A 12,634-nucleotide genomic window follows, 5' to 3' on the forward strand; every position below is an offset into this window, starting at 1 on the left:
TAAGAAACTAGATATCTTTAAGGTCTTTTCTAATCCAAGCCATTCTAATATCTTTGAAGTCTGTTTTTTTCTCCACATACAGCGCTTTCTCACATGCTATTGCTATGTACAGCATGGTGCATTTAAGGATTGATCTACTTATCTGACTCAGAAGTCAGACTTATGCTGTTATACAGAGGACAGAGATATACATAGAGAATAACAAAAATACTGGTGACAAAAAAAAAAAATATCGCTGGTGAATTCGGTATTGATTCTCTCAAGTCTCTCCAATTCAGACACACCCTGGATTCTCAGAGTCTCCTTAATGTCCGTCTTATTTGATGATACCAATGCAAGTCAGTATGATTTATCGTGAGTACTGCTTTCTCAAACACAAGTCTCAGCCATCAAAGTTAAGCAGTTTCTCAAAGAGTACAGCACATTTATGTTGCAGGAGAAAAACAGCACAACAATGCCTGATCTACCTAAATGGAAAAAATACTATATCTTCAATGTTAGTTTCACTCATGGAAGAAACAGGTCCTTAGGAAGACAAATAAAAACATCAGAAATCTGTGTTATGCTGAACAGTTGGACAAATTGCTTCTCACTACTAGAGGCTTGGACACCTCCTCTTGTTTTGAGTTGACAGTTCAATGCAGCTCTGTTTGTTACTTCTATTGAATGCCTGCCCCACAACGTCTGCTGTTAATTAAGCCTAGGAAATACAACACCAGAAGAACAATAAACAGAAGCAGATGATTATATGTGTGAAAGAGGCAAGAGACACAGACTCAGGGAGATTTTCTACTGACAGTGAGAAGTACCATGCTAGACCACACCACAAGCATGGCAGCCAAGTGGCTCCATTCAAGATAAGTATATCACTTTCCTTTTTGTCCCGGACTTGAAGAGAATATGAGCACATCATTACATACACAATACTTTCAGAGAGCTTTCCTAGCACGTACACTGGTAGCAGTTTTGCCCGCTCAAAGCTTTGCTTCTTTATAAATTTTACTTCCAGTGCAGAACCCCTATATGCCATGCTGCAATCTTGTAAGTGCCTTGGCTAAGTTACGTAATTGTTTGTCAATGAACCACACACAGCTCCTGCTGGTTTGAGTTTGCAAGCAGAATGACTTCACATTCTCAATTCATTATAATGTCATGGTATATTGATTCAGTTTGCTCCACGGCACACACCTTATTCACAGATTGAAGAGATGGACTGGATCACTTGGTGCAGATCAGGGCAGAAATACACCCCATGCTCACAAAATGGTTTATTTTGTGTATTTTTAATTAAAACAAACAAAAACCTTTTACACTTATCGGCAAAGTACCTATAAGCTTGCCATTTTTCCTAAATCAATGCATCTTCATAACATAGTCTGACATATACCAACAGAATGATCAGCTAGTGATTGTTTAGCCACTTCATTTCTAAGGAAGGACTTCAGTAAACTGTAATGGCAGCCAACAGTAACAAGATGTAGGTGTTCTTCTTGAAGCATTGAATTCCCTGCATTTTTCTGATACCTCTGAGAAGCAAATCCATTTGGAAGCCTTTCCAATTCTCAAGTTCTAATGAACAGACAATATATATTGCCTCTAGAAAAGTCAATTAGAATAACATACAATTAGCCATCAACTAAAACAACAGTTCATAGATGACTGTGACCTCTCTTCAGTATGCTTCAAGCATCATTTCCAAAATAATAGCTTTATACCTTGACATTACAACTACAGAGCCTGTCTCTTTGTACCTTGTCTGGATCCATAGGAAGAGATACATACAACTAGTACATGCTATTGAAATTTTAGAGAATATTAAGCTGCATCAGTAACCCTTCTGAACCAAATCATGTCAAGTCAGTGAATCTCAAGCACTTTGGGACCAGTTGAAATTCTCCCTACATATTGTTATTCCAGATGATAGGCCAGTGAATGATTTCCCCAATGACTGTTCTTCAAAAATCATCAAGAATATCTCAGCTTTGAGCCTTACTGCAAAAATACAGCGCTGACTTACTTAAACTGGTGGTATTGTCCAAGCTGTGCAGTTGCAGAACATGAAAACAAACAAAATGGTTGGACTTGAACAAGGCTTCTTCCATCTACATTGTAACTCAGCTCCCAAGGAAGGAGACCTAGAAGAAAAGAGAGGCAAAGATTATTAGCCTACAGACAAGGTCAGATTCAATCTCTACTTGCTGTCATTGTTAGAGGAGGAATTTTCCAGCACTGCACAAAAGCATCTCAAAGCAGTCTACAAGTTGTATCACTCCAGCAAATGACATTTTGCTTTTCTGTTTCAGAAATGCAGTAATGGGAAAAGAGCTAATATCCAACACCCATATAACTGAGCTGAAAGATTTCCAATATGCCACCAAGATGCACAGCAGCAAAAGTAATCAGACTGCTTGCTTTTGGAGAGTAGTGCCACCAGCTCCCATAACAGAACTTTAATTTTACCTCTAGAGTATGGTTTTCTTTTAAGAATAAAATAATGTTTAGCATAAAAGTAAATATCACATTACAAGTCCAGCTATGTAAAGCATACCCAGTCATATAAATTATGAAGCACCATAGCGCTGTTTCCCTTTAAATAAATGACCTCAACTCATGACTGGGACTGTAATTAATTTTTTTTTTCTTCCAACAGTTTGAAAAATATATCCAGTGCTGGGCTCCCCCTGTGTAGTCTCAAACACAATTAGTAGAACTCTTACTTTAATTAAAGTCTTTCCTTCTTTACTTTTATTAGTACTTACCACACCCTGCCAGCTATTTGAATGTTGTGAAAGCCAGTTTTATGTAGACTGGCAGGGTCTCCTCCTTCAGCCCATCAGAAGAAAGAAAAAAGGTTTTTCAACACAAGACTTGCAATTTTTTCCATACGCTGACTTCAGAAAACAGCTTGCAAATAGTTCAGTGGACTTATTAGGGGCATATTTTTGATCCAAGAAGGCTGAAGCACAAGATCTGCTAGCTAGGTGATACTGCACACTGCCACATTTACATTGCAACCTGTACCCAAGTGCTGTCACTTCAGCAGGTAGATTATATTTCTGTTTAAAGATACTGTAATTTCCCAGTTTTACTTTTGATAGCATGTCCCATCAGTTCTTCCACACAAACAGAGAGAGGTATTTCTCTACACAGAATATTCTGGTTGCCAGCTCTCCTCTTTACACATGCACAGTCCTGCTGGATGCATGTTTGTCGGTAAACCACACAAATGGGAAAGTATTATAGCTAGAAGTTGTGAGAACAGAGGAAGCTTGTAGTTCCAAGTGGTTTCAGTGTTTTATGATATAAATTAATATATTGGCTTTTTCACTACTTTTTTCAAAGAAGGGAAGGCATAAAAGTAACATTTTTCTTAGTGGTTATATGATCAAAATAAAGGTATAGTAATAAAAAGCTGTCAAGAAGTCAAAAGCTTACATTTTTATTTTAAAAACTACATGGAAAAACATGTAGTTTCCTGTTCATTGGTTCCTGCCACAGGCTACAGAAAGCTCAGTTCTGCTAATCAGCACCCGTGAAGAACCTCCCATAGCCACCTCAGGGACTAAGAATCACACAACCATTAAGGTTGGAAAAGATCTCTAAGATCACCTAGTCCCATTGTCACCATGCCCACTAAACCATGTCAACAGGTGCCACATCTACGTGTTCCTTGAACACCTCTAAGCATGATGACTCCATCACTTCCCTGGTCAGCCTTTAATGTATTAATCTCCTTTTCTATCCATCCACGCTACTGATAGTTATAATTCTATTACAGGCACATTATACTCACCACTTTGGAGATCGTGATATTACAGACCTCTTCTCTGTAGCAAGCCAATGAAGCAGACTTAAGAAAATAATTGGACACTCCAAGGTAGAACACAGAATCACCTTGTACTGGCATAACAAAAGGAGCTTGCACAAAGGGAGGGTCAGTGTGATTTCCTATTGGATAGACTGTAGATAGAGTTGGAGTATTTCTACTGTACATTTGTATTTGACAGAATGCACTAGCAGCAGTTGAGCAGAAGGAATTCTGGTTCTATCTTCTTTACCTAAATAAAAAGTTAACATTAAATAGAACCTGAAGCTAGCAACAGAATTTGTTACGTGCCCTGAAAATTAGCAAATTGAAGTTATTTCGGAAAAATACAGTATCACAGAAAACCTGGCCTCCAGCTTTCCAAATTTGAATTTGAGCAGTCAAGTGAGTATTCTGAACTGCTACCATGAGTGAGAATAACTCATATAACCTCTAGAATACAGTTCTCTTGTTGCAAAGACATACTTGTTAATTTAATTCTAAGAATGACAATTAAGGAAAATCTTCAGAAACTCCCTCCAGAACTCCAAAGAACTAAAGTAGTTTAGGAGTGGGACTCAAAGGAACTACCTAATTCAACAAAGTTTAGAGTTGAAACGACAACGCAAAACCACTAAGAATCATCCTGTTCCAAGGAACACTGAAGATCAATAACTTCCTTACCTGACTCATCTGTTATCTCATCATGGGTGTCAGGGTGTTAAAGCTTAACATGTGAATTCTAAGTTCTAGTCATGGTAGCTGATAAACAATTGCTAAATACTCCTAAGATGTGTATATCTTGCTTGCAGAGTTTTTGTTTGTTTGGGTTTTGTTTGTTCTTGTGTATGGTAAAGAGTTTCTTGAACAAAATAACCAGAGGGAGAGTTTCAGCTCTAACTCCAGCGTATCTTTCCAAAATGGAGCTACTTCTCAGAAACAGGAAATAAAAGCCTTGTCCAGAGATGCATCCTCCCAGACATCATCAACAGAAGTTCCTCCTGGAGCAGTCCAAGACCTCTAGAAATAGGCTCCATTAAAGGAAATTAAAAGTAGGAACGTACCCCATTTTCTGTGTAAATTTTTCCTGTGGTTAAACTTTTAAGCCTAATTTAAACTTCGGTAAAAACAAGTGGGTTACCACTTCCTTCAGCCCTCCCACCACTTAGACTTATGTTGCAGGACTAAGAACTTCGTTCACAGTAATATTGGCTAATTCCTATTTTAATACATTTTTGTTATTACTATCTTCAAGAATATTTTATCTACGCAAAGCTCTGTTTACCACTCCAGCTCCCATACTTGGAAATACTCTGGAGCCTACAAAGATTCGCTTTCCACCTGGAAAGCTCAGAGGCTGATTACAGAGAAGACAGAAAAACGGGTTTCACTGGAGCTGTCTGCATTGTCTCACTCTGCCAATTTGACTGTTACAAATGGTCACACTGGCTCAGGTGCAAAGGTATGATGTTGATCATAGCATAGACTGAGCTTCAGTATGTCAGTCCCACTTGCCTTCAAATTGTTACTGCTGGAAGCTGGGTGGAGTGAGCAACCACGGAGAAAGCTAAAGTTGTAAGCAACCAATATCATCAAGCCTTACAAATCATTATATCTAAGATTAGTAATCTTTTCCATATTATGGCCTTAAGAATGGCCAACTGTTCCACAGATCATTTTTTACTTGCTAAAACAGGTGTCATTACTTGGTGCTGGAACTGTTACAGCAGGTTGGGTGGCCTACTTGGTATTGCAAATCAGCAAATTGGAACTTTTTTTATTTTATTAATGCACACGTCATTTGGTTGCTGAGCAAGAAACAACCTTTTCTCCGTTCTTCCAATTCAAATTTATGTCAGTGACATAAAGAAGCCACTGACCTTAAAGCTATCTTGCCAAGCACTCAGTGTGCTAAAAAGTTACTTCTGAAATTCAAATAAGATGTGAACATTTGTCCTGACAGCAGAAGTCCAGAGCATCTAAAACTCTACTGCAGGCAGTTTGTTTCTTTGAAGACTTTCTCTCTTCAAACACAAGATTTAAAGAGATGCTTAAGGTGACAGCTCTAAGACTAAATATAGCAAAATTTGTAAGACTAAATATAGCAAAGTTTGTAAAAATGGAGAATACCACCCTCTTAAGAGCTGCAAGTGTGGTAGGATACATTGAAAGACCAAAGAAAACTGAGTTCTGAATCACATCAGCCTTCCCAACAGGAGGATTTGAAATGCTGACACATTATACAGGAACATAGTAAGTATAATATGCATACAAGGAATACTTTAATAATATGAAAGTAGCTTATTACCAGGTAAACAAAGAAGCAAATGAGGGAGAAAATTCTATTTAAAAAGAGGAAAGCCACATTTCAGAGAAACGTAGGCAGTGCCTTTTGGGACTTCTCAAACGCTCACAGAATGCTTTTATTAAAGGCATATAATTAGTTCCCTTCAAATTACTGTAGTTTTAAAAAGTGGAGGAATGACTACTGGAGGAGACAAAAATTATAGACCTTTCTTTTTTTAAGTCTGAGATTTCTATTGTAAGTTTCATTCAGCTCAGTCATTAAGCACAAATCTTTACAACAGACAAAGATAATAGTCTGAATTGATTTATGCCTACCCAAGACACTTATTATGGTATTAATCCCAGTCATGTGCTCATTAATCAGATGCTCTAAGTAAACAGCATCTGATCAGATACAGTATTTGGACCACCTACACTCAGCCTTCCTCAGGAAACACAGTCACAAAAAAAAGATACAAGCAGAACAAAATGGATGAAAAGCAAAGAGCTGAACATGACAGTAAAGTCTTGTGAAACCAATATATAGTTTATGCTATTGTAGCAGAACTACCACTAATGCAAAGCAGGGGGAAAAAAATTACATTTTTACATGGCAGGAGAGCACTTGTCTATCATCAAATTGAGCAAAAGAAAGCTCATCAGTCAGTTTCAGTTGTTAATAATATTTAAAAAGAACAACAACAACAACCTGTGTGGTCTAACTCCAAACTCCACAAATACAGAATGAATAAATCCCTTTAGAGGACTAGACCTTTTTTTTCTTTTTTTCCCCCCCAACAAAAGAAAAATTACCTCTTCCCAAAAGACTAGAGCTAGAGCTCTTCTTCCTCAGTGGCCTTCACTGCTAGAAATCAGATCATATATGTAGAAATAAAGTAAATGTTTGAATAACTTCAAAAATCATGTCGCTGAGGAAGTCCTTTTACCAGTCTTTAAGGGATGAAATTATTAGGGCAATTAATTACATGATGCTCCTGAGAGCAAAGGGGTAAGACCTTGATCTGCTAACCCATGGGCAGTCTGACACACCCTTCCTGCAATATAATTCCACAGTCAAAATTATTTTGGAACAATTAATTGCATGATACAGGAGATGGTTCTTAACCTTAACAAGAATCAGTTCCTTCAAGGAGTTTATCTCTAAAAATATTTTCTCAAGAAAATGTTATTATTATTTTAAAGAAGGGCTAGATCCTTGGACACCAGTAGTCTTTAATAATTGGCAGGAAAAAAAATTGTTAACAAGGTTCGGAGGTATGCATCTGCAGAATAAAACAAACTAAGAATTGTGGCCAGGAACTCTTGGCAACAGAACTGCTGAGACTATTAATTATAACTTTTGTTTTTATTGGCAGAAGCTGCTAAAATGTTAAAATGTATGTGCACTTTGATATCATGGGGAGCAAAGGGAATGATGCCAACTTCAACTCTGTCCAGTCTAAAATTATGTTTCAGAAGAAAGAAAAGCACTTATCCACAGATAGTGCAGGAGCTGCATTCAGTTTAAGACTGATCATTGAAAAGAAATCACTAGTATTGCAAATTCAGCTATTCTAACTGGCAGGTTAGTATTGGTTTCCGCCACCTCTCCTTTCAAGTTCTAATATTTTTCAATGTTAAACAACTTCTAGATTTTCAGCCAAAAGTATCAAAACCCAGTGGTTTCAAGAGGACTGCTTCTACTTTTCCACTGCATAGTTTTTGAGAAATAGTGGAGAGTACTTAAGATAACCACTGTCATTTGTACATAATAAACATCCTTTTTTCTTTTGTTTAATAAAACATCTCAATCATTCCACCCTTTGTTATTATGACAGGGATGCCTGTTGGAATAGAGCAAGGCTGAATATACAATCTTTGGAATGCACATGACATTACCCCTACCTTCAGTTACCTTCTGTAAGAAATGCTTATGTGCAGTACAGGATAAACTAGCTATTGGATAAATGCCAGTAAAATTAAGAAGAGGCATGTGTGAGTTGGAAGACTGGGATGGAAATGGAAAAGAAGGTGAGATCTCAGATGGAGACAAAGAAACCATCTCGTCAGCTGTGAGAACCAACTGTTAACTCCTCACAGATTTTTTCCAGAGACAGCTTGTTTTTAATCACTGGCATCATTAGAACATTTCTTTTACCATTCAAGTTTCTCTTCTTTTTATACCATTTTTACCAGCAATTTTACTAGAGATTCTTTTTAAAAAAGATGATATCCTGACCCAACCCTGAAGACTGAGGTCTTTTTCCTCAACAAAAACATGACAAGGAAGCATGGGTTTCTATAATTTGCCTCCAGTTATGTTTGAAGCCAACAAATATAGAATCTGTTATAGAAAAAAAAAAATACACCTTTCCAAATTTTACTTTTGGAATGTCAAACATCACTTCAAAACTCAATGGGTGTCATAAATTTTGGAAGCAGCAGGCCAACTTTCTGCATCAGCACTGAGCTTAGGAGCCATAAGCAATATTAACAGAATCAAAAGCAGAACTGAAGCTGATGTACTGAGCAGAAACTTTTCCTGAGGCACTAGCATTCATACATTACAACCAGAAAGGGCTGGTCCATTAAACAAAGTATGGGACATAGACTTTCTCTAGAAAATCAGAAAAGACCCATCTTTCAGACAGGCCTCCACACTTGAATGGACAGTTCTGTCAGCACAGAAGCCACTACAAACCTTTCACAATCTCTTCCAACAGTTCATTTCTTCTACTACTAAATAAAACCCTTTCAGTCTGCAATAGCATGGCTTCTGTTTTCAGCTGCTGCATCCTTACATATCTTTTCATATTATGAAATATCAATTACGAAATACCTTTCCATGATGTATTTGTTTCTTAGCTAGGATGTCACCTTTAAATCTTTTCAAGAGCATGTGACACTGAAGACTTCCAAGACTTCCACTGCATTGTGATGTGTGTTTTGCTTGCTGTCAGCAGAGCAGGTCAATGCATCCCATCAGTCACTGTGCAGGAGCCAGCCAGAACACCACACGACCTCCTGCTCTCTGTGGGCTTTTGTCAGATACTCAGCACTCACCAGCTGATAATTATTAGGATCTAATCCATCAAAAACAAACAACACAAACCTCTCTCCTTTCCCCCTTATAACAAACCAATCTACTAACTACTGGAAGTGATGATTACCTATCTCTCCAGGAAGGGCTGGCAGTGACTGCAGATTAATCACTGCAGTGCAGTGATTTAGCACTAAGATGTGTATGATTATTAGGACTGTTATAGAAATTCTGTAGCTTCAATGCTGCCACCAGTCAGAAAACAGTCCTTAAGCTGCGTTTACACCGAGCCAAGTCAGAAATAAACCTCTGAATGGATTTGAATGCAATTGATTTTCTGTCATTTGATTCCTTTGGGAAACATAATACTACATCAAGCCAATAAATGTGAAAAATGCACTACTTTAAAATGAATACATTTTATCAATTTACCAGGATTTACCTTCATGTTCCTACCAGCTTCCATTCTCTTGATATTTTTAATTCTCATTAAATGCTGCTGTTCTAGTAAGCTCCTTTTAAAATTCACTGTCAGTCCCTCCACTCCTCTGAACACAGCTGACTATAGGCTCATAATTTCCTCTGCTCAGGACAATTCAAAAGGTTGAAAGGCTGTTTTCTAAATCCAAGAGCTTCAAATGAAAATTTGTATGATGCAACTGAGTGAGCTTGGGTGAGGAAAGTTTCTAGACTGCTACAGAATGTGGTAACAAGAAGAAAGGAAGGAGAAGGTGGGAATTCATAGACAAACCACCTCTAAGAGACTTCCATGAACTTGGAGAGGATTACACGAAGCTTGATGTAGCTCAGAAAACCACATCACTTCAGTCCCAAAGCAACAAAAAGATACCTAAGAGGGAAGTTATGCTGACAGCACTGTCTCATCATTCTAAAGCACTGTCTCATCTATTCTCATTTGGTTTTTAAAACAACACCAAAAAAAACCACTAGGGCAAAATACTCAGTGCCAGCTTGCACTAGCAAGCTGTCTGCACCAGCCAAGTGAGTGTGCTATATTTTCAGTTTCAAGAGAAAAGGAGGAACTTTCCCATTAGAATATCCCTCTGTTCTCTTCCCAAATGCAAAGTCTAAAGTCACAGTTGAGTGCTCCTGCTGGTTCTGCTGTGTTGGCTGTCCTACTGCTTTTACCACTGGTGGTTTCTTCAATTTAGATCAGTCAGAATATTGCTTTTGCATGGAGCCAATAACTGTGCTTCTATGTGCTTCTAACTTCTATGCTTTCCTCAGCTTTTCTACAGTTTCTGTCTTGGGAGAAACCAGATTCCCTTTACTACAACATATGGACCTTAATTTTGAGGCAAGAAAAATTTTTTGTTCAGATACCTGTTAAGAATCTCAGCATAGTGCCCATTATTGCCTTCCTCCCATTCCTATAAAGTTATTCCCACAGTGCACTGAAGCATAGCTGAAAAGCAATGGGACAGCAGGCTTTATAAGTGCCATCACTCAAACCTAGCTGCAAACACAACTTTTACTACTGTTGTCTGCCTACTGTTTACAGGTCATTTCAGCCTGGTTCCGTGACTTCACTTAAGCTCATGCCTTCTCTTCTGGTCTGGTGGCTGAAAGCGGTTGCACAGGACTGGATCACACATGCAATACATTAAGATAAGAGACAGAGCTACCTAAAGTCGCTCCGAGCTGCTTATTTTCAGTATGACCACTAAGGGAAGGAGCACATAAGGATTTATTTTCATACCAAGAGCAAAGTAAAACAAAGAAAAGCCATGCATTTGACAGTCTCCAACATGTCCTCTACGGATTGTACCATGTCATCGCCCTGATGTGATGCTAATTACTCATTTCTTCATCATCTAAAATACTAGAAAGGTAACAAAGCAACTTAGATACTTGCATCACGACAGTAGCAGGCTTTAGACCTAACAAAGGACATCAGGAATGGAAACTGTTCCAATGAGGTGGACATGTGGAACTGGAGATGCTAATCAACTAAGCTGCAGGTCACTTCAAAGTGATGACCATTCAAAGACCATCATGCATACATGCAAAAAACTGAATAGACCTGTAGACATTTCTTTTGCTTTCTACATTCACACATCTCTGTGGAAGAAGCTTTTATGAATCATACAGTACTGCCAGGCCTAAGAAGGGTCCTATCTTATCAAAACTTAATTTTGCAAACATTCAGGTAAAATAGATTCATAACGGGGAACACTATCATTTTTATTTGCCAGTTGAGAAATTCCACGCTCTATAGGACATCAAACTTTTTTTTTCTGTGACTGCTAAGAAAAACAGAACAAAACAAAGACACAACCCTAACCTAAAGACGAAAACAAGACACTGTTATTATTAGCAAGACAGCATAAACACAGAATATTTGCCCCCCTTCTCCTTGTACAAAACTTCAGACACCATTATTTACATCTCAGTGAAAATAAGCTCTTCTAGTTGAGTAACTTACAATAGCAGTGATACAAAAGAAGACAAGAAAGTTGTCAGAAAGCAGTTAAGACTGGGGCTGCTCCACGAGGGAGGACAAGCAGGACGTGACCATAGCAGAGACAGGAGGATGCTCTTGTCTGTCTGTCTGTTAGGGCACAGTCCTTCAGCACGTGACCTGGGAGAGCTGGGGCTGATAACAAGGTCTGCTTAACACCCCAGGTGCACTGAGTTGATGACCAGGTTTAAAGATTAGCAGGTAGCCAATCAGAAGTAGAATCACAGTTGGAAGGGACTCAGGTATCTTTGAATTTAACTCCTGGTTACACGCGAGACCACTCAAAAATCAAACCATATTTCTTAAAGCATTGTCCAAATGCTTCCTGAAGTCCAGCAAGCCATGGCGTCATTAACATTTCCACTTACTTAGTATGCATTTGAGTCTGGCATTCAAGTCATCAAACATTAAATATTTTGAACATTAAAGAGAACTGTCCCTGAAACGGAGCACTGTAGAACTCCATTAACGACTAGCCACCAGTCTGATGTAACCTCATTTACCACAACCCTTTGAGCCTGACCCACCAGCAATTGTTCCGCCATCATGTTATGTTTTTGTCTATCTGTGCTGGACATTTTGTCTGGGAGAATACTGTGAGAAACAGAATTGAAAGCTTTGCTGAAATCCAAAACGATTTCCTCAACTCCTTCATCTTAGTCAACTAGATGAGGAACCTTCTCATAAAAGAGTGTAAATTTCACCAAACAGGACTTTCCCCTTGTGAATCTGTGTTGGCTGTGATCAGTGACTGCAATGACTTTCAGGAGTTCTTCTTGAAATTCCCAGAATAGTCTTTCTAATTTTATCAGGCACTGAAGTGAGACTGACAGCCCTGTTATAACCAGGATCTTCTTTCTCACCCTTCCTGAAAACTAGGACAATGTTTGCCAGCTGGAGTAGAAAATCCTGCACCAGTTTGGGGTTGGCTGTGAGTTTATTATTAGTGTGAACATAGTCCTCTAGCTTGGGTTGCTTGTGGTATCACAGCCTGTGTTAAAGATTGCAGTGAAGAAGTCAT

Source organism: Lagopus leucura, unplaced genomic scaffold (assembly GCF_019238085.1).
Source record: "Lagopus leucura isolate 7727_CA_CO unplaced genomic scaffold, USGS_WTPT01 Super-Scaffold_100002, whole genome shotgun sequence".
Classification (NCBI taxonomy): Eukaryota; Metazoa; Chordata; class Aves; order Galliformes; family Phasianidae; genus Lagopus; species Lagopus leucura.